We start from the raw sequence: 22,394 nt of genomic DNA, 5'->3' as shown, positions 1-22,394 counted from the left end.
TATATATATATACACCATGATATTGTTAGGGTCTGGTTTAGGGGAAGAGGAGAGTATGGTTGAAGATTCTGATATCAGCTTGACATTCTCTCTCAGTATCATACAAAGCCCCTAAATTTGAAATGATTCTACGAAAATTAGAACATCTCAGAATAATTGTGGTTTTTGTTATGTTCCATACGCCAACTTAATAATGAAAGACTTACTTCACTGAATCTTTCCAAATTCTCCATAATTTTCCAAATTGCTTGAAGCACACAAGTAGAGTATTTCAAGAGAAATATGATTAGAATAGAATTTAAAGCAATATCTGGTTTACTAACTCGAAGAGCAAGGCCTTGGATGAAGGGCAGAGGGCTTTCTAAAGTGATCAACATTATCTAGCCAAGGGAGATCACTGTTATCTATGTGTAAAGCAAAGGACAGGTCCCAACACCACCACCAGCACCACATAAGTTTAATACCTGCAGCAGGGAAGACATTCACTTGTACAAACTGTTATTGGAACATTATGAAAATGTCCAAACTGTGGCAAACCATCCTACCTGTGTTGCCATGGAAACATGGTTCTAACACTAACACAGTACCCCACCCCCACCCAACATTCTTTTCAAACCCCCCAATCTATGCTATTTTCTCTCGTTCCTTTCGTGACATGGTGTGGGATGGAAACGTTCTCTTCTTTCTTTTTTTTACAATATTTATTCCAGTTGTGTTGGAAAATTGATGTACAAACACATACATTACATATATATGCATACACACACATAGATACATATATATACACACATGAACACATATACGTACACACACACACATATATATATATACACACACACATATATCCTTTATTTGTAGATTTTGTAAATGCATATATATATATATATATATACATATACACACACCCACATATAAACCAATATACACATACGAAAGACCAACAGCTCCTCCCACCCCCATCAACCTGTGATCCAATATTTGCCTGGTAAATCTAATCTTCATTATTCTAACACAAACATTGCTCCACCTTCAACTTCACTCCCACCGTCGCTACCATCAGGTCTTGATTAAACTTCTTCCACCATCACAGTAACACCCAACAAAATACAAAGCAAAAAATTTAATAAAGTTTTTTTCTTTTCATTTTCATGAGATGTTGCTAAGTGTGTGTGTGTGTACACGCACCTGTGTGTTTATATGAATATTTGAATATTTACTTGGGTCTTTTGGACATGAAAGTATATTTACCTATTGGTGCATCTATACACACGCACACATATGTATATCTGCATATACAGACCACAAGCATATAGAAAGAAATACCTGTGTGTGTGTGTGTGTGTACAGACATACACATCCATGTCAATGCACACCATTACACACACACACATGTTGCTAGTGCAATGCAAGTCAGTACATGTAGTAAGTATGGAAGAGTGTTGTGGCAATAAATGTTGTGAGCCTGATAAGGGCTTCCATACTTCATTGGAAAAGTGGGTGTGGCAGAGTAGGGTTGGGTTGGGTGGGAGAGAAAATCCATTATCTCTTTGTAAATAGGGCTTATGGAGTTATTTTAGGGAAGAAGTTTGGGTGAGGGAAGGATAGGGTCTAGGAGGGGCTGTGTGTAGAGGAGATAGAAGCATGCAGTGGTGTGAGGACATGACTGTAGATTGGTTGTGGTAGTGTTGGTAATATAGCAGTGTATGATAGCAGCAGAGTAGAGGAGTGGTGGTCATGTGTGTATTGGGTGTAGTAAGAAGGATGGAGAGACAAACCACCAAACCAGATCCAATCTTTCCGTCTATCTTGGTCTCTATTGCTGGAATATTGCACTCAGCTGATCTCATTGCAGTTGTGTCCCTTGCTTGTTATCTTTAGATTTTTAACACATCTGGTCAACACTTTCCAACCTCACTATATTACATATGTGAAATTACTGTGTGCGTGCATGTGTGTGCTTAGAGGGGGATGCAAGGGAATGGAACAGTAATGTATAAAGAATATAATATATAAAAGTGATGAAAGAGGATGTGTGTGTGTGTGCGTGTGTGTGCATACATGTACAAATGAACAATGTGTATATAGAGATGAGAGAGAGAGAGAGCATTAGAGCACGTAATATATCCAAACGCTAGAGGCGTACATCTGTCTCGTTATGTCTACATTGCAACATACATGTGTAATTAGTTAGAAATGTGTATAAAATAACTGAATCTGTGTGTGTGTATGTTTGCAGCAAGAAACTAGAGTGAATATATATATAGGAAACAGTGTGCATTTTATATATATATATATATGTGTGTGTGTGTATACATATATATGTGTAAATATATATATATATATATATATATATATATATACACACACACACATACATACATATATGTGTATATGTGCATGTATTTGTGTGTATGCTTACAACAAGAAATCCAAGTGTGTGTGCATGTATATGTTGGTATATGTATTAATATATGTTTTGATGCAATTATATGTAGACAGATATAAATCTATATCTATCAATCTATTTATCTACCAACCACATGATTCCGGGCTCAGTCCCACTGAGTGGCACCTTGGGCAAGTATCTTCTACTATAGCCTCAGGTCAACCAAAGCCTTGTGAGTGGATTTGGTAGATGGAAACTGAAAGAAGTATGGTGTATGCTCAAAATGTGTAGTAGATGAACAGCCGACAACTGATGAAGGGTCATTCTTTATGTTACTTGTCGTTTTCCATTTGCTTCTCTTCTTCGCATACCCAAGTTTGCCTTCGTATTTCATGTTATTTTCGTATTTTATGTTGTTTACATTTTGTGACGTCCTGTATCCATATATGCATATATATATGTGTGTAAGTATGTACATATATGTACATATATATATTCTATTTATATATAGGCACAGGACTAGCTGTGTGGTAAGCAAGCTACTTACCACATCGTATGTATATATATATATATAATCAAAGTAAGGTAATTTTAACTACCTTACTTTGAAATTGTATGGATAATACCGTACTAAATTCTGGTGCCTCAACTTAAGTACCATATTCATCTGAATATATATATATATATATATATATATATATATATATATATATATATATATATATATGTATGTATTTATGTATGCATGTATTTGTGTGTCTGTGTTTGTTCCCGCCTCCCATCACTTGACAACCAATGTTGGTGTGTTTACGTCCACTGTAACTTAGCAGTTTGGCAAAGGAGACCGATACTAAGCTAACAAAGAGTAAGTCTTGGGGGTTGATTTGTTTAACTAAAGGCAGTGCTCCAGCATGGCTGCAGTCAAATGACTGAAATAAATAAACGTGTGTGTGTCTTTGTGTCCAAAACTTAGTGGTTAGCTAAAAGAAAAAGGACCCAGCTTATAGACAACTAGCAGAAATACCCGGCGTTGCCCGGGTTAAAGAGAATAATGAAATCTAAAAACGCCGTCTAGACTACGCATCATCTTTATATATAGAGATGTATATACACACACGCACCCAAACACACGTATATATATGTATATCAATATAAATATATGAAAGTCAATGAAGTTTCGTAAAAGAAGGTGATCATGTACATACTTTCTTGCTGTTGTGATTATAACACCTCATTGTAAACTATGTTCCTTGTTTTCCCTTGTGGAGCATATACAAATAGGTTTTTTGTTGCTGCCCACTCTTGAGCAGCCAACATACAGTTGTCCATGTGAGAAGCAGGGCTCTTCCAAGAGAAGACCAGCTACAAACAGTGTTTGACCCTGATATTTGTTTATGGACATGGCAAAAGTCACACGAAGGGGGAATTGTAGTCTTCTGAATGTAAAAGGAATGTCTGCTCCTGATGGAGTAAGAGGAATTCTTGGAATAAAGACGTCATCCCCTTTTGCACATCCAGAAAGAATGGTAGCCTCGATAACGTGTGACATCATTTTCTAAATAATGCTCATCTGCTATGTTCAGGTTAAAATTTCATCAACATCAAAAATATATGAATTTTCATGGGAGTTATGGCCGTTATGCAAAGAATATAATTTCCAAATTTCATAAAGATCCATTTAGTACTTTTGACGTAGTTTTGGATAATAAAACAAATGACTAATGTGTGTGTTTGTGTGCATGTGTATGTGTGTGTGATGGGTGTATATATGTATAGATATCTGTATGCATGTATATATGTATATATGTGTACATATTACATGTACATCTATATATATATATACATCGATGTACATATTATATGTACATCTATATATATATATATACATCTACACATATACATGTATGTATAGATCTATATATATATACATATACGTGTACATCTATATGTATACATATACATCTCTCTCTCTCTCTCTTTCTCTCTGAAAGTATCTGTCATTACAGTATCGAAATGGTGTACATATACATGTATATGTATACATATACATCTCTCTCTCTCTCTTTCTGTCTCTCTTTTTCTCTCTTTCTCTCTCTGTGAAAGTATCTGTCACTACAGTATCGAAATGTGATTGTTTCAGTTAGTGGAATAGTTTCATTTTTAAAGTGAAAGTATTTGACATGAGTGTTTTTGTTTCACTTTTGACACGTAATACTTAAATAGTGGAGGAGATATTATGTTGCCGTGTGCTCGAACTCTGCAAGAAGTTAATAATTTTTTTTGACTAAAACACAACTGGAACCCTAAGTAAGGCATGTGTAAAATTTGACTGAAATTGGTTGCGTAGTTCTCGAGTTTTAGGGATTCACACAGACAGACAGACAGACACACATTCTCATTTTTATATATATAGATAAGTACAAGGATTGATTTGTTGAACTAAGATTCTTCGAGGTCGTGCCCCAGCTTGGCCTCAGTCTAATGAATGAAATAAGTAAAAGGTAACAGATATATATCTATCTGCTTGTCTATATATATATCTACATATCTACCTATATCTAGTTTTCTGTCTGTCTGTCTGTCTATCTATCTATCTACCTTTCTATTTATGTGTGTCTCTCTATCTATCTTATCCATCCAGCTGCCTGCCTGTCTGTCTCCTATTCCATCCATCTCTTTCAATCCCACCACCACCTCCACCTCTACCACCACCTCGACCTCTGCCACCACTTCCACCAAAGACATAAACAATCTTATAGAGAGACAAATTTAAAAATGCTGAAAGGAGCCCTTATATAGGGGTCATTTGTAAGTGGTAGACTAGCTTGAAAGGGGTCAGTAATGAAGGTTAAAAAGGGAGGAGGCTGCAGGGAGACAGGGTCACCGAGTACCATGGCAACTGGACACTAAGCAACTTATCAATCATAGGAAAGTGTATGCATGGGTGGGTGGGCGGTTTGTACACACACACACACATTAAGACTGATATAGTTAAACATAATTTGAAGTGACAAGCATTAATTTGCATGGATACACACACATATATATATATAATAGACACACACACGCACACATATACATGCATGTATGTATATATGCCTTTTACAAATGGGAAAAGAAAATTCTTGAAAGACATGGAAGGGTTTCTTTCTTATACACAAGATGTTTGAACTTACAAAATGGGAAGCTGAGAAACAGAAGTTGGGATGTTCATGCCTTTTCTACATAAGTGTATATCTACCTATCCACATGTACATGTAGATCTACTTGCATGCACATGGTCTAAATCTGTCTGTCTGTCTATCTCTCTCCATGTGCACATGTTATCTATGCAACTCTTAATCAATACTAGTATTTTTAATGAATAAACACTAACGAAATAAGGAATTGCTTCTATGGAATAGAGTCAACTATTCATTCTACAAAGCTGGCTCTAACTTCCAAGTTTTACCAAAGCAGGTTTTGGAAATAGGGATTCATAATATAGTATAAATACATATAATAGATAGATAGATATAGAGAGAGGGAGAGAGTGAGAGAGAGAGAGAGAGAGAGAGAGAGAGAGAGAGAGAAAGAAAGAAGCAAACTGGTTCCAGAGGTTGGAATAACTGAAGAAAAAGTTAAAACCAAACAAGAATCTACAGGCAAAGCTTTCTATATATTGAACCCAATCATTTCCTGGCCATTTTAATTGTTTTTTTTTTAAAGGAATATCAAAATATCAATGGGATGGCCTCTTTTGGCTCAATAGTTAGTACAAACAACTCTCACAGAATGGTCCAAGTTAGGTTTCCATGAACAATAAGGGCAGATCTAATGTTTTAGTCAACATTTTTAATATCGATAAAAAAACTCCAAAAACCTGATTCCATTTCCTAGACTGGTTCTATGCAAAATGGTTGTCAGTCTTCAATTTCAAATCTGCACATATCTTTTCTATATTATTTCACTAGTTAATGTCATTGGACAGTGGCCATGCTGGGGTACCACATCCGATGACTTAGTCAATCATAGAAACCTAATCCATATTTCTCGAACAATTATTTTATTGATCTCAAGTGAATGTCTAAGTGACCTTTTGACATAAAGGAATGCAATTAGCTGCAACCGATGTAATACATACACATATATACTCTAACATATATATCTACAAATACATATATATGATATATATAAATATATATTAGGTTGTTTCACATGAAATGTTGCATTTTCAATTACCTGTTATTTCAGTCATTTAAAAACTCAATTATGTATACTTTGCATTTAATCTTGACTCTTTTTCTTTCTCAACAATATTGGTCTACAAAATTCGTATCTACAGAAAATAGGGGGTGGGGCGGAAGTCTTTCCAATGACTCTCCCCAGACACAACAGAATATGTTTTAACACACGAACTCACATAAAGAATCTTGCAAACCAAATCCAGAAATGAAATATATATATATATTATATATATATATTTGTGCCTTAGAATTCCCTGAATTATTAGGAGGTGGATTATACTGGGACGCCGCTCTATTCTTAGTTAGGAATACTTCTTCTAATAGAGGTTAATGTTTACAAGTAGACCAGCACGAAGGATCAACCTGTTTTGCGTGGAATCAAGTACCCTGACCTCCTAATATGCTGCAAATCCCTTATTTTGGTTTGGAATAACAAGTGGGGGGACGAAGGGAACCCCCCCCCCCCCCAGGTCCCAGATTTATTGAAAAAAATTTTTTTCCTTAGTGAAAATCGTGCTGATGAAAAGATCAATGGGGTTAGGGGTGGATGAAATTTCCGGGGCTTCCAACTCACCCCCTCCCCGTTTTGTAGCATATTAGGATGTCAAAGGGATTCATTCACTCAACGAAAAAAAAAAATTTCCAATGAATCCGGGACTGGAGCGGGGGTGGGGGGCTTTTTCCGAACCAAAATAAGGGATTTGCAGCATATTAAGGATGTCAGAGTACTTGATTCCACGCAAAAAAATCCGAGTTTTTTTTTTTTTTAGTGAAAATCGTGCTGGTGTTGTTACTCTGAAAAATCGCCGTTTCCGATGACGGAAATTCTGAATATGCCAAAAACTATTTTCTCAAAATTTTAAATTCCCCACTCTCCATCCTAAATTTTAAAATTTTAACCTTTTTTCGAATTTTTTTTTTCAATCGACGTGGAAAAATATGGCGATTAAGAATATGGAAAAAAAAAAAAAGATTCCAATTTTCTGTGAGGAAATTTCAAAATTGATTCGTCGTCCACCCACCCACTCACCCCACTCCATTCCGCTGAAACTGAAAAGGAACGGCAGAGAAAATATGCTAGAAATAACAGCCAAATCTCACAAAACTGCGATAACATATCGTAATCAATCTACTCACTTTTCTACAAAGGTTTCTTTCAGAGTAATTTCGTGCATTAATTTGACAAAGTGAAATAAGAGTGTTCATTCTTTCTTTTTGACAATTGAAACCTCCGCCATCGCCATGTTCGGCTGTTTTGGAGTTGAGGCGGGGATAAACCTTCGGAAATGTGTTTGAGAAATGGATAGAAATTCTGGAAATTTTTCTTCGCCGTAAATCCAGAGATTCGTCGACGCGAGACCATTTCATATCGGCCGATGGTCCAGTAATATACTTTAAGCATCTTTTGATTCGGGATCAATAGGTCTCAATGTGGTTTGTGCAAGGGAAGGGGTCGGGGTAATTGCTTTTTTTAAATTTAATTTAATTTTTTTGAAAAATTGAAATTTGACAAACAATTTTTTTTTCAGAATTGGAATTCTCCATAGCCGAAAACGTGGGATTCCATAAAAACAATTCATTTTTCTAAAGGGGCGGAGGGGTCCGTACGTCTCCGCCATGTCCGCCGGAAAGTCCGGATCAATTGCTGGTTCAGTGAATTGACGGAATTTACCGAATGCTGTCGCTTTCGAGCCAGACAACAAGTGAAAGAACCGCGCTAATATTTATTCACAGTTAATTTACACCTTTAAATTTGAAGACTTTATACAACAGCATGGCTCTTTGTAACTCTCCCGTTCCTACGGCAAGGATGATGCTTCTGTTGTATTTTGAGCCAAACACGAGATTGTCCAAACTGCAAAGCTCCGCCCATTTTGCGTCAAGAGACAAACATGGCGATGCGACGACGTGGACGGTCGGGACGGCAATGTGGATATTCCATATCTACATCTAAGGACACCTTTCTGGAAGGCGTCCTTTTGCTTTTTATCAACCATTTCTTCAGCACAGCTTGGTCGCAAAAATTAATCGAGAGAAACCTCGAATTCTGCCGTAAAAACCTCCGTAGATTGGAGGTGTTTCTGTTCGGAGGTGTGCCAGTTTTGGGGCAGAAAACCACGAAACTGTTATGGGAGGACCGGTGGTTGAAGTAGAAGTTGATGAGAGGAAAATACCAATGCAGCAGGATTGTGAAAACGGTTTGGCTTTTTGGCGGACTGGAACGGATAAGAACAAGGCATTAATGGTTCCACTGTTAAACGAATCTGATGAGACCAACAAACGAGATGCTGGGACTGACTGCACCCTATTTAAAATATTGAGCGATTATGGCGAATGTTTTAGAACAGAATAATTCCATCTGCGATGAGAGCTGAGTAAACCTGAAGCAGTTTCGTCGCTCGCTTCCTTTTCCTTCGGACTGTCTCACCACCAACCCAAGTTTCTTGTGGAGGCTGCAACATTGTATTCAGGTTCCTGAAGACACAGAAGACTATAAACAAAAATTATTTTGATTAATATCTTTTAAAACACACAATTAAGGTCTATTGATCCCCGAATCAAAAGACGACCGAAGAAAATCAATGGATCATCGGACGATATGAAATTGCCGGAGTTTATCCCCACCTAAATTCCAAAAGCCGTACCACGGCGGAGGTTTTAGTTGGAAAAAAAAAACAAACCAGAACACTTTCATTTCACTTTGTCTGCAGGAAAGAAGCCTTCTGAAAGAAACCTTTGAAGAAAGGTGAGTAGATTGATTACAATATTTCTTTGATTATGTTATCGCAGTTTTGTGAGATTTGGCTGTTATTTCTAGCATATTTTCTCTCTTTATTCGCACACAAACCGTTCCTTTTTCAGTTTCGAATCAATTTTGGAGTTTCCTCACAGAAAATTTCAATTGAATTATTTTCTTTTCCCATATTCTTAATCACAGATGTGTGTGGGTTTGTGTCTAGAAAGTTTGTTGCAGATGAATTGGTTGTTATTTCGGGACTCGTGTTTTTGTCATAAATGTCCTTTCAAATTTCATTTTGTTGAGGAAAAAAAAAAAAAAAAAAAAAAAAAAGGAAATTTCCAACACTTTTAGTTGCATAAAAAAAAAAAAATAAAACGAATACTTTATTTTCACTTTTTGCCCCACAATATTAAATAATACTTCTGTTTACGGCAGGAAATTTTATCGCCAAGAAACAAATCCGACCCGTTTGGGATTTTTATGGAAACTCATCCCGAACCTTAGGAATAGTTTTTGCCAAAAAACCCTGATATAATCGATTTCTGGGACATATGAAGCGTATATGTAAAAAAAATTTATAAAAAAATACGAGGAAAAAAGTTTGTGTGAGATTTGGCTGTTGTTTCTAGCATGTGAATAGACTGCTTGAAGGCTGTAGGGGTTCAGCCGTACATTTTGATGTCCAAGCATTTAAATAAAACTTTGGAAATCTTAAAGAGAGAAACAAACGACCGAATCGGGTCGTCGTTTGTATTTGAAAACCGAGAATTAAAAACCCAAATCTCCCAAAACCTTCCCCCCCCCCCATTTCGCCCAACCATCCTCTCACATTCCTTCCAAAATTTCATTTTGAGCGCCGCAGTCAACGCATGGGCAATGGCGAAAAGGGGTTCAAAATTCCGTGTTTTATGGAGGAGGGGGAAGGGGGGTTATTCCTCCCCCTTTTTTTAAATTGAAATTTTACAAAAATTTTCGGAAATTTTTTTCAGAATCATTAATCTCCGTATTTTTCTGCATATTTAAAAAAAAAAAAAAAAAAAAATTCTGAAAAAAGTCACATTTTGAAATTCCGATTTTTGCCAATTCTATTTCAGATTCGTATTCTCCGTTCCTAAAAACGGGGTTTATTAAAAAAAAAAAAAAAAAAAAAAAAAAAGGTATTTAGTTTTTATTTAGTGTGTTTTTGGTACCGAAACACTTTCAAACTTCGTATACTTGTATATTTTGTCTTATAGAACAGAGAAAAAATTTTATATTCGAAGTTATTTCATGTTAAAAATTGTCGTATTTCGGTCATTTCAACCAATCACTTACAATCTATTGAGGTGAAAACAATTACTGCTGTGGTTTGTCAACAAGACGTTGTGGCGGTGTCATGGGATCTTTTCCCTTGAATAAAATTAGTGCCGTTGTTTGTCAACAACAACTATCGGCAGTACTGTTATTTATGACATTGTTCGTGCGTTTGTACTGGTTTTAGCTTTAGGGTTTTAGGGTTAGGGTCCGGGTTTTAGGTACAAAAGGGACTCTTGCCTTTAAGTAAAATTTTGAAAAAATGGTTTTTGGCATGTTTAAAAAAAGGTGGATTTTTCGTGCCGGTGTCCTTGTAAACATTAAGTTAATGACGGCGGCGGCGGCGGTGGTGGAGATCTCGGCAGACCCGGCCAAAAACAGATAACGACAGCCTGAATCGCCTCGACACCGATAAATACAAATCTCCATTGACAGAAATTAATTCACATGATTAATGTCAATGAAAGGTTTAAAACCATTCAGTGGGCTGCCCCTCTGACTAATAAATAAACCACGATTATTTTTATCAAATACATTCGCTACTAAATTGTTGCTTAACCCTAGATCGATCCGGAATGAGTAAATTTAGAATGAAAGGTGTTCTAGCTGATTATCCAATCATTTTATACATCTGCAACTAGATTATCCACCATGTCCTTTCCTTTCCATGATTTCAGGCAGATTTGGTTGCTATTTCTAACAAGTCGAGCGTCCATTCTGTCGTTGGTCCACTCCACCCACAGACACCTGTTTAGTTCAAACACTTCGTAGCGCACACCACATGCACCCCCCTCAACCCCACATACCCTGTTATCAACCTTTTAACCAGGAGGCACCTTTCGTCACCCTCATCACAGAACTAAGATACCCTCAGACCAGAACTAATATCATCTTCCATAAAACTAATTTCAAATCCAGGAAAAAAAAAAAGGCCACAGAAAAACTTAAAAAAACAAAAACAAAAACAAAGAACACAAAACAGAATAATTTGATGTTTTTTCTTTCGTTTTATACAAGATAAAATATGTTTCTTCCCACGTCGGTTTTATATATACTCGGTGCTGTTATTGGATATAAATCATGAGCTGTCAGTTAATTAGTGAATTAAAATCTATAAATATATTATTTGTTTAATTATTTTCACTATTATTTATGGCGTAAAAATATGGCACTTTCCTTTGTGACTTTCATTTCTGTTCGATCAGAAAACAAATTCCAATGAACAGACTTGCCTCTCGTCTTTTCTTCTACAATAAGTCACACATTCATTGACTGGATACAAACGGGGATGTACCGGTGTCTCGAGTATGGGGACACAGCATGGGGAGAAACCGCCTTCCTTTCCAACATGGCGAGTAACAGTCGATGATGGGAATAAAGGAATTCGTAGAGGGACAGAAGAGAATGGCGTCGAGTGACTTCCACTTCTTGAACCTGAGCGATCCCCAGTTCCTCAGACCATATTTTTTTTTTTTATCAGCGGAGAGCCTTTTTCTATATAAATAAGATTCCAACTAGTCATGGACAGTCAGTGGTACAGTATGGTGTTCGGTCGCCCGGCGTCATACCCAAACTAGCAATCATCCCCTCCTTAAACCTCAGGCCGCCCACGCTACACCACATATATTTGAGCCCCTCTTAATAAACAATTACTCACCTCTGGTTTAAGGAACCACAGAAATTGCTGGATCTGACGTCTGCCAGCCTCAACACAAAGCCGACTTAGAGGTATTATAGGCCACGAGTAAACCTGTGCACTGGGTCCCATAATATTTATTTATTGGCAGCAAACCACAACACACATAGAACAGAATTGGGTCCCAAGATCCCTGAGACACTCCAGGCAACTGGGATCCAATGCCTCTACGTTTCCGTCTTAAAAAAGAGTGGCAACTCTGAATTCGTCCACTTTTTATTTATACCTGTATCGTACAGGAAGATTGCGATAAACACCAGGATAACGTCCTTAGTTCCTACCCAAGTTTCACCATCACAGTTATTTGGAACACAACACCGAATGGTCCAAGTGCATAACCACAACGGATCACCGGGGCAGCACTTAATTGCATTCTTTTACAAAAATCTATCTATCTATCTTTTCTCTTTTACTCTCTTATTTGTTTCAGTCATTTGACTGTGGCCATGCTGGAGCACCGCCCTTTAGTCGAGCAAATCCACCCCAGGACTTATTCTTTATAAGTCTAGTACTTATTCTATCGGTCTCTTTTGCCGAACCGCTAAGTTACGGGGACGTAAACACACCAGCATCGGTTGTCAAGCGATGTTGGGGGGGGGGGACAAACACAGACACACAAACACATATATATATACATATATACGTCGGGCTTTTTTCAGTTTCCGTCTACCAAATCTACTCACAATGCTTTGGTCAGCCCAAGGCTATATAGGAGAAGACACTTGCCCAAGGTACCATGCAGTGGGACTGAACCCGAGACCATGTGGTTGGTAAGCAAGCTACTTACCACTCAGCCATTGAAAATGGAGAGATTCAATGGATATAAATTAATTTCTTAATTATTTAACATTGCCTACAATTGTTTCACTTTGCACCCAATTTAAATTGCAAACTATATATAATATTATATATATTATATATAGTTTGCATTTCCATTTGTAATGACAAAATATTAACTCCTATTGGAATTTACATACCATGGACAAGAAGCATTTCTACCACTTCTACACACCACATTCCTTGGATAATGGAACTGCAACTATAACATCTTTATATATTTTTATTTTTACAGTCATTCTCCTATTTCCTTATATACTCCTTATTTGCTTCCGTTCCCAAAATAACTCCTCATATTGAACTCTAATATTTCCCTCTATTTAACCATCTCACATCGTCTCTGATGAAGGGATATCCCTAATATCCTAGAATTATTTCTTTTAAAGATAGTATGTAATTAATTTGGGAGAGATTTGGCTGTTATTTCTAACAGGTCGGATGACCATTTGGAGGTCCAGTCTGTTGGCAACACTGTGCAACACAAGTCCCTCATTCTTTAAATCAATTTAAAATAAAATACAAAATTCAACAGCGGTACTATTTTAATAAAAAAGGGTAGAAAAGAGAATGGTGGAACACATCTGATTATAGGTCTGCTTGATCGGGGCTAAACAACAACAAAATTTAACAACAATCCAACACAGTGAAGACGTTTATGTGAAAGCTAATTCACGTAATACTTTTTTGAGAAAATTAATATCTTTTAAAGAAAGTGTTTTATAACGAAGAAAAATAAATCGATGGGACCCGTATTGTACAGTAGTGCCTTTTATTGTTATAACCGGTGTCATTGTTATTCATAGTCGATGCAACAGAGTTCCCGGTTAACAGTTAATAAACGAAAACGGGGCACACAAGTAACAAACACGATGTGGAGGCCCCGGGATGAAGAGACTACCTTTCATCATAAGTCCCTATACTGAATGTCACTCCAGCCGCGAACATCATGCCTGTTATTTTTCAGGCATAGTTTATATAGGACTATTTATCCAAATGTGTCTTTTCCATTTTTGCTCATTCATGATATCAGAGGCCTACTGGATCAACGCTGCCCTGCGTTAGACAACACGTGGTTTTCAACAGTGGTTTCATACACACACACACACACACACACACACACACATATATATATATATATATATATATATACACACACAACACAAAGTGTGTGTGTGTGGGGGGGGGGGGGGGGTAGATAAATAAATAGAGATAAGTAGATAGATATAAAATAGGCAGGTAGGTTTTACCTTACCCTAAATCAACCGAAATTGCCAGTCGTGAACTAAAAGTTAAAGGGGTGTCATGTTGACACACACACACACACACAAACCAGGGTGTACTCAGTCACCTGAACCTAATAGATCAACAGTAGGGCTTTCATTGTCTTCACCCTAACTATATTGCTGTTTACATCTCCATCAGGGCCTCGGGTATATGTTATGTATTATTACGGTGGTGAGCTGGTAAAATCGTTAGCACACCGGACAAAATATTTAGCGGTCTTTCGTCCGTCTTTACGTTCCGAGTTCAAACGCTGCCGATGCAATCGACTAGCCCCTCCCCTCAACATTCAGACCTTGTGCCAGTGGAAAGAGTTATTGCTCCAGACAGCTGGGGTTTACAATCCTTAGCAGGGGCTCAGGGTTTATGGGTTGGGACTCACATATACAATACAGTCGCTTGTAAAAACCTCCATTGAGATTACCAATGCAATTAGTATACTAAAACTCACTATACAAGTGTACTCCTTATAAACCGTTAAAAAGACGATCATACATGAACAATTAATTGGTTATAAAATTTAGCTGATCAACGTGTTTCATGCTCAGTATAAACAAATTGATATTCACAGAGTATATTATATAAAACAACGTGTGTGAGTGTGTGTGTATGTTCGTATATTATAATATATGTTAAAATGATTATATATATACACACACACAAACACACATACATACACAGACATATAGACTGACAGATAGACAGACTGCTAGATACGTATGCATAGAGGCTTCTATATTTATATACAACAAAATGTATATAAGTATAGAATATGCACACAAATATATCTACATAGATATACAAAATACATCTATACACTCACTTAGTATACATACAGTACATGACTTGTGTATATCTCCAGTAGTAGAAGCACCGAGAAGTTGGTGATAGCCCCAGGATGGGATTGTTTAGCTTGGTGTCAGTTCGTGCCACTAAAAGGGCAACGTGAATTAAGGTAAACAGGCAACCGACGCCGTGACACGGTATTCCAGACCTTTATCCAGAGATAACATGGAGTTCAAGAACTTCAGTTGTAGTAGCAATGGTAGCCCTCTGTCCGGGGTTAACGAATGACGACGGGATAATGTCGCAGTAACGAAGCAGCAGCCCTCAGTCCAGGGACAATATATGCACTGTAGTGTATATACACTCTGTTAGAAATGTATGTAGTCGTGGTAGTTGTGGTAGCCCTCTGTCCGCCGAGTATATAAAACTGTGTTGTGTGTATACAACGTTAGAATAACAAGGAAATCCAAAGGATCACTTGTTGACAGTAAAAGAGGTGAAGGAGAGACTGATTGATGGTTATAATGGTTGCGGTGGTGGTGGTGGTGATGGTGGTGGTGGTGGTGGTAAGTAGTCTCCCCTCTCCTTTCGTGGATTTTCAAATTATCCTTTCCCTTCTCCTAATCACTTCGTCTCCTCTTCACTCATCCTGTCAACTTACCCACCACCACTACAATGCCGCCGCCGTCACCACCACCACCCGTATCGCACCCCCCACCACTAAACTAAACAGGTTTGGAAAAACTGGAATTTTCTCTTTAAATCAGTGGAAGGATCTAGAAAGTGCGTGTGAGGGACGTGATGGTGGTGGTGGTGGTTGACTGTTTTAAAAGTGGAGGGAATTGATAGCAGTAGCAGTGGTGGTGTTATATGTATATATGTGTATGTGTGTGTGTATGTGTGTTTGTATACTTTAGGGGTTGGTTAAAGTTTAGACAGAAATCTTTGTCTTCCATGTCCGAAACAAACATCAAAGAGAAAGTGTGTGGCGGTGTATGTGTGTATGTTTTTGTGTAGATGTCTATGTGTATTTTGAAGTGTTTAAATGTGTATAGACATATATATATATATATATATATATATATATATATATATATATATATATATGCGTGCGCGTGTGTGTGTGTATAAAATCTCGAGATCAGACAACAAGCTCGAAACTGAATCAGTCTCTCGATCCTGTTGTCTGCTAGAGGATGGTAGGGGTTCGCTCCCCCGACTAGCAACATATATGTATAGACAGGGTGCAGCGCCGCCGCACCGATAACCACCTGGCGGCGGAAGATCTGCCTGGGGTTAAACTAATAGTAACATGGAACAGCCACTTTGATGTGGCGATTAACTTTACTTGTTTATATATATTTATAATTTTTTTTCAAAGCTGCAAAAACATGACAAAACTGTTACTCAAACTTAATCGCAACTGCCTGACGACGGGAAAACCTGAAACTCTGAGTAACAATTTTGTGACGTTTTTGCAGATTTAATGAAAATCCACGAAGTGGGGAGGTGATACTACGCGTCAACTACCTACCTACCACCACCACCACCACCATCATCGCAACCACACACACACACACACACACACACACACCAATAAATAGTAAAAGATGTGGTTTCAGAGAATTGATACTTCATGAAGGTTGCGAAACGGCTGTAACATCATGGAACTCAGCAGGAATTAATAAGTATATATTCACCCCTCATACCTCTTCACTTTATAGAAATACTTACATACATACATACATTACATATATAGATGTGTGTGTGTGTGTGTGTACATTTACGTATGAACATGTGTGTATGTATGCATACATGTGTGTATGAATGCATGCTTGTTCTTATATGCATGAGTGTATGTACGTTTGTGTATATATATCTGTGTATGTAAATTCCTAAAGCCAACATCTCCTTTATGTAACCAGTGGGTTGTTAATGTCCCGTCAATGTAACCAGTGCGTTGTTAATGCGCCGCTGGCATCCCTCCATCTCTCACCAATTGGCCTATTAACAGTGACAATGTATCATTTATAAACAATCAGAGAGGTTAATCCATCGACGTTTTGTTGTAACCAGTGCTAATGCGTCAGTAGTTCATTGTAACCAGTGACTGTGTTAGTCACAGACAATTTATAACCATATGGTCTCTTATTTATTTCTGCCTTGACACTGCCTAACTGGGTCGTCTGCCGGATAGGAACAAGGTGGGGGTAGGAGGGCACTTAACTGGTGGGGTGGGGGTGAGAAATGAAAATACACACACACACACATATATATATACATGTACACTATATATGTATTTATCTATCTATAACACATATTTGTATATATATATATATGTGTGTATGTTTGTGTGTGTGTATTTGTCCACAACTCCATCGCTTGATAACCGATGTTGGCGTGTTATGTCCCCCGTATCTAGCGGTTCGGCAAAAACACCGATAGAATAAGTTCTAGACTTACAAAGCATAAGTCCTGGGCTCGATTTGTTCGACAAAAGGCGGTGCTCTAGTGTGGTCGCAATCAAATGGCTGAAACAAGGAAAAGAAATACACACACACACGCACACACACAAAACAAAATAACAGATGGAAATTGGTTCATTCACTACAGCTGTTTCAAACGAGTTATTACATCATGCGAAGGGAAAAAACCGTTTTCATCAGATGAATATACTCGATCGTATATGCAACTGGAATATTAAACCGTCTGTATTTCGGTATGTACGTATATGTTCCTCTAATTTGAGCCACACGATGTAAGAACAGTGATATATCTTTTCAACTCTTACTGGCACGCCAGATGTGGTTTAGACGACGTACTGTGCGTAGCGGCGAAGACTTTGTAGAGCTCTTTGTGTAGAGGTGGAGAAAATGAATATAATACAAAATATTTTAAAATAACAACTTTACAATCTTTTCCTTGTTTTACATGTTTTAAAATTCGTAATTTATTGTCTTCCGATTAATTTATTTGCTGTTAATGAGTTTCAAGTTAATTGGTTTGTTGTAAATAAGTTTTTCTAGATACATTATGCTGACATTTCGAGGTCATGCGACCCCCATTATCAAGATGGTCAAACACTGAATGACAAATATTGTGTGTATGAGTGTATGTATGCATTTATATGTACGTGAATAAATGTGTGTGTGTATGTGTATATATCGTACTGGTATGTATATATGAACATGTATGTCAGTATATGTGTGTACGAATGCATAGGTATGTACGTATGCGTGTCTATATGTGTTTATGTATGGATATCTGTACATGTGTTCGTGTATGTGTGTGTATGCTTAATGTGTGTATGTGCATGTGTGTACGTAACGCGCGTATGTGTGTGTGTGTGTGTGTGTGTAAGTGTGTATATGTACCTGTGTGAATATGTGTATGGGTCTATATGTGTGTGTGTGTTTATTAACCATTAGTTAGGCATGTATTATCTTCTTAAATTTCTTCTCTAAACGCCAACACTAAAAGGTTTCTCCATGGAACCAACTTGTAGACATCCTGAAGCTGTTTTGTGCTAAATCAAGCCAGCAGCAGCAGTCTGTAGAAGCTGAGGGGGTAATGCTGGGGTGCATCCACCCCCATTACAAACCACAAACCATCCGTAAATAGGATTAAACTAAATTCTATTCAATGATAGCGATTTTGATACTCAAACACATAACTCTTTGAAGGTAATGTTCTTAAAAATATGATACAACTTAGAACAAAACACCAAAGTTAAAGAATTACAGTCCTTTATTTAAACCAGATGGACATTGAATTAAAATAGCTTAAATTAAAGTTGGAAGAAGATAATGTGGGTCACTGGACATGCTAGAAACAACTCTCAAGTTTTCAGTCATTAATCTCTAGGTTTGCATCTACCGTTCTCGATCGCTTTCGGGGCGAGTTGTCTTGCTTGTTTTGAAGTTTTCCTTGTTATACAACAGTCTGCGTCTTAAAGGGACACTTTCCCTGGCTCTGTACCGCAACTGAGGAACATACATACACGCACTCGCGCGCACACACACATACACACACATATTAGCCGAACACGGCTTACCTGGCTAAAACTTCGAAGTCATTGTCAATAATATTCTTGTTTAAGTGTATGCATTCTACAAAAGGATAAATTAACCCATCAGATTAATTGTAAAATTGTTTTTATTATAACTGAACATAAGAACTCTCTGTCTGTCTGTCTGTCTCATACACACACACACACACACACACACACACACACCTCTCGCACGACCTGGAATAAACTCCAGAAACCTGAGGGAATCGAACTCATGACACACCCAGTATATAGTCCGCACCAAGCCGTCTCAGATCATTGTTCCGATCCATGGTTCACTTCCTGCACTCGTGACGCTTCGTCAACCAAGAGGAAGCGGAAGCACATATGTATACATATATATATGAATAATACAGAATGGGACAAGAACACAAAACGCTCACACACAGACATACACATCACACCGACCGACCGACCAAAAACTGAAGTCCTCTCTCTGATACAATGAAGATGGTTGTGTCACCCGAAAGAGGCTCCAAAAATGAAAGTTTACCGAAAATTTTAAAATTTGGCACAATAATATACTTTTCCAAACTGAATTGCTGGAGTTATTTCATTTTTTCGGAAAAATGTTTTAAAAAAGTTATAGGGTTTCAAAGTTTGATCATTTTCACCCAGTCAGGAAACAGGATTTGGAAGTTGTCATTTTGTGCGTGACTGCACATTTTGTCGTCAACATTCTGAAAATAGCACGTGTTGTCAATATTTGTGAACATCACGTGTTGTGTCTCCAGTAATTTTCTTTCATGTAAACAAATGTTTATGATAATTTAAAAGATTTATCAAAAAAAATCTTATTTAGCTGTTATTTTTAGCACACCTCACAGCCACCTCAATGCTCAATGGCAAAAAGAAACGCTAATAGAAGCGAAGTTACTGGTGCTTGCTACCATAATCACACTGCTTCCTCGCAGATAAAAGACTTCACAAAGACTGTTACTAAACAACAGGCAAATAAATTCTCATGTTCCGCTTGTTACTATCGAAACAGACATGAATGTGTCTGACTTACAATTGGCTAAAATTACCAAAATTTTCAAATTTTTAATTACTAATAACTCTTTATTTATTGATTTATAGCGAAATTATTTTCACGTCATTAATTAGCCTATACAAGTGTATCATTGCACTGAATATGAAACCAATTCGAACAGGAAATTGACACCACTAAAGATCACTCTTAAGGTACACACGGTTACCACTTCGGGTACTCAAAGATCGTTTAGTATCCCACATACTCGGGATAGAATGTTGAGACTTAAAAAAAAATGAAACTTTTTTTTTACAAAGAAAGGACTTGGGACAAAGAGAAGGGTTCGTCTCATAGTAACAACTACAGCACTAGCTTCAACAGGGGTGAGTGGCGGTAGTGGTGGTGGTGCTGGAGATGGTTGTGGTGTTGGTGTAGTACTGCTAATGACGGTCGTGGTGGTGGAAGAGGGACTGAAACTGTAGAAGCGGGGGTCATTAGTGTCAGATGGTGACCAATGTGAAGGGAGAGGCACAGAGATGGGGGATACGGTTTCTTAACAAACTGGATTGACACTAATGTCACTGTGGGAGAGGGTGTGTGTGATAACAGGGGGTTGTAATCTAGAGAGAGAGAGAGAGAGAGAGAAGAAGGGAGATAAGAGTGGTGGTGGCTGTGGGGGACGTTTCTAAAGTATTTCACTTCTAATGAGATGTCTGTACACATTTACTATGCTTCACTGTGTCACCAGCTACTGTGTGTGCATATATATATATATATGTACATGTATGTGTATACACACACACACACACACATATATATATGTTTATATACATGCGTACATACATGAAAACACATACGCACACATTTGTATGTGTGTGTAAATAGAAGTGAACAAAGAGACATTAACATACTACTATTGTATCGACATTAACAACTATACCCCCTTACCTAACAGGACTCCTCCCCACCTGTACTCTCTAACCTTCACCCCTCTCCCCTCCACTTCCCTATAATTATACACCTTACTGCAATCACTCTTACCACGACCACCATCGAAAACATTGTACACAACACACAATATTCAATATATTCCGTTCTACTCTAGGCACAAGGCCCGAAATTTTGGAGGAGGGGGCCAGTCGATTAGATCGACCCTAGTACGCAACTGGTACTTAATTTATCGATTCCGAAACGATGAAGGGCAAAGTCGACCTCGGCGGAATTTGAACTCAGAACGCAAAGACAGATGAAATACCGCTGAGCATTTCGCCCGGCGTGCTAACGATTCTGCTGGCTCGCCGCCTTATCAATATTCAATATATAGAATCATCCATATATACATGCGTGCAAACCCACGTGCATGCATGCATTATTTCATGCATACATATATGCACGAGTGCATACTCACCCATCCACGCACACACACTCACGACTCCACTGGTGATGTCGTCCTAAAAATTCCGGTTGATTGTTTCTCTCGTTTGGTGCAGAAGATAAAAGACATTTGGGTAAGTCTAGAGAGTCCTAGGGAATAATACTGCACGAGACTTTGGAAGGAATGGAAATCAGAGCTGTGGGCATTTAATAAAGCTATATGTTTTTGCAGTGCCAGTACCAATATTTGGGACACTAAACTGGACACAGTTCGATATTTAAGAGACGAGGAGTTATGTACATTATTTACATTTGACGGATATTTGTCCTCATCTTGTTTCAGCTGATATACTCTCCAGCCTTCATCAGGACATTTGAAGAGATCTGCAAATTGGGCATCCGGATTAGGTGAGTTCCAAGTCAAAAGTGACATTGGCAGGATTCATGTCTACTGGAAGAATGGAGATAGAGGCATGAAATCAGTTCACATGCCCTTTGAGTGCCATACTGTGTTACTTAGACAACATCTACTGAACAGTAAAGGGAGACATGAGTACGTTACATGTGTACTCAACAGTGAAAACAATAACAATTGGAGATTAGGTGAAGAACTCCTGAATAGGTGCTCCAGGTGTACAGTTGTTGCATGTGACTTAAAGGTAGCTGAAAGTTGTATATGGGTATATAGCCCTGAAGCCAGAGGATATTAACAGTGATGATCGTAAGGGTAGCT

General features: G+C 37.8%; 1 protein-coding gene across 4 annotated transcripts in view; it reads right to left on the bottom strand.

Annotated features, from left to right (window-relative positions):
• The window catches only part of LOC106870470 (fibroblast growth factor receptor-like 1), a 96,515-nt gene that overhangs the window by 48,897 nt on the left and 25,224 nt on the right, over positions 1 to 22,394 (bottom strand). The window contains exon 1 of one of the 4 annotated variants that reach the window (XM_089362107.1): positions 20,008 to 20,054. The exons of 1 other annotated variant lie outside the window; for it this stretch is intronic. The gene's annotated coding sequence lies outside the window, so the exon portion shown is untranslated. Of the gene's footprint in view, positions 1 to 15,282; positions 15,756 to 20,007; positions 20,055 to 22,394 lie in introns of those variants that run through there. 2 more of the 4 variants (XM_089362110.1, XM_089362109.1) reach the window with 2 other exon arrangements.

The sequence above is a fragment of the Octopus bimaculoides genome, chromosome 14 (assembly GCF_046866305.1).
Source record: "Octopus bimaculoides isolate indiv1 chromosome 14, ASM4686630v1, whole genome shotgun sequence".
In the NCBI taxonomy this organism is placed as follows: domain Eukaryota; kingdom Metazoa; phylum Mollusca; class Cephalopoda; order Octopoda; family Octopodidae; genus Octopus; species Octopus bimaculoides.
The sequence above is the reverse complement of the archived record's forward strand: the minus strand, read 5'-3'. Positions and strand labels throughout refer to the sequence as shown.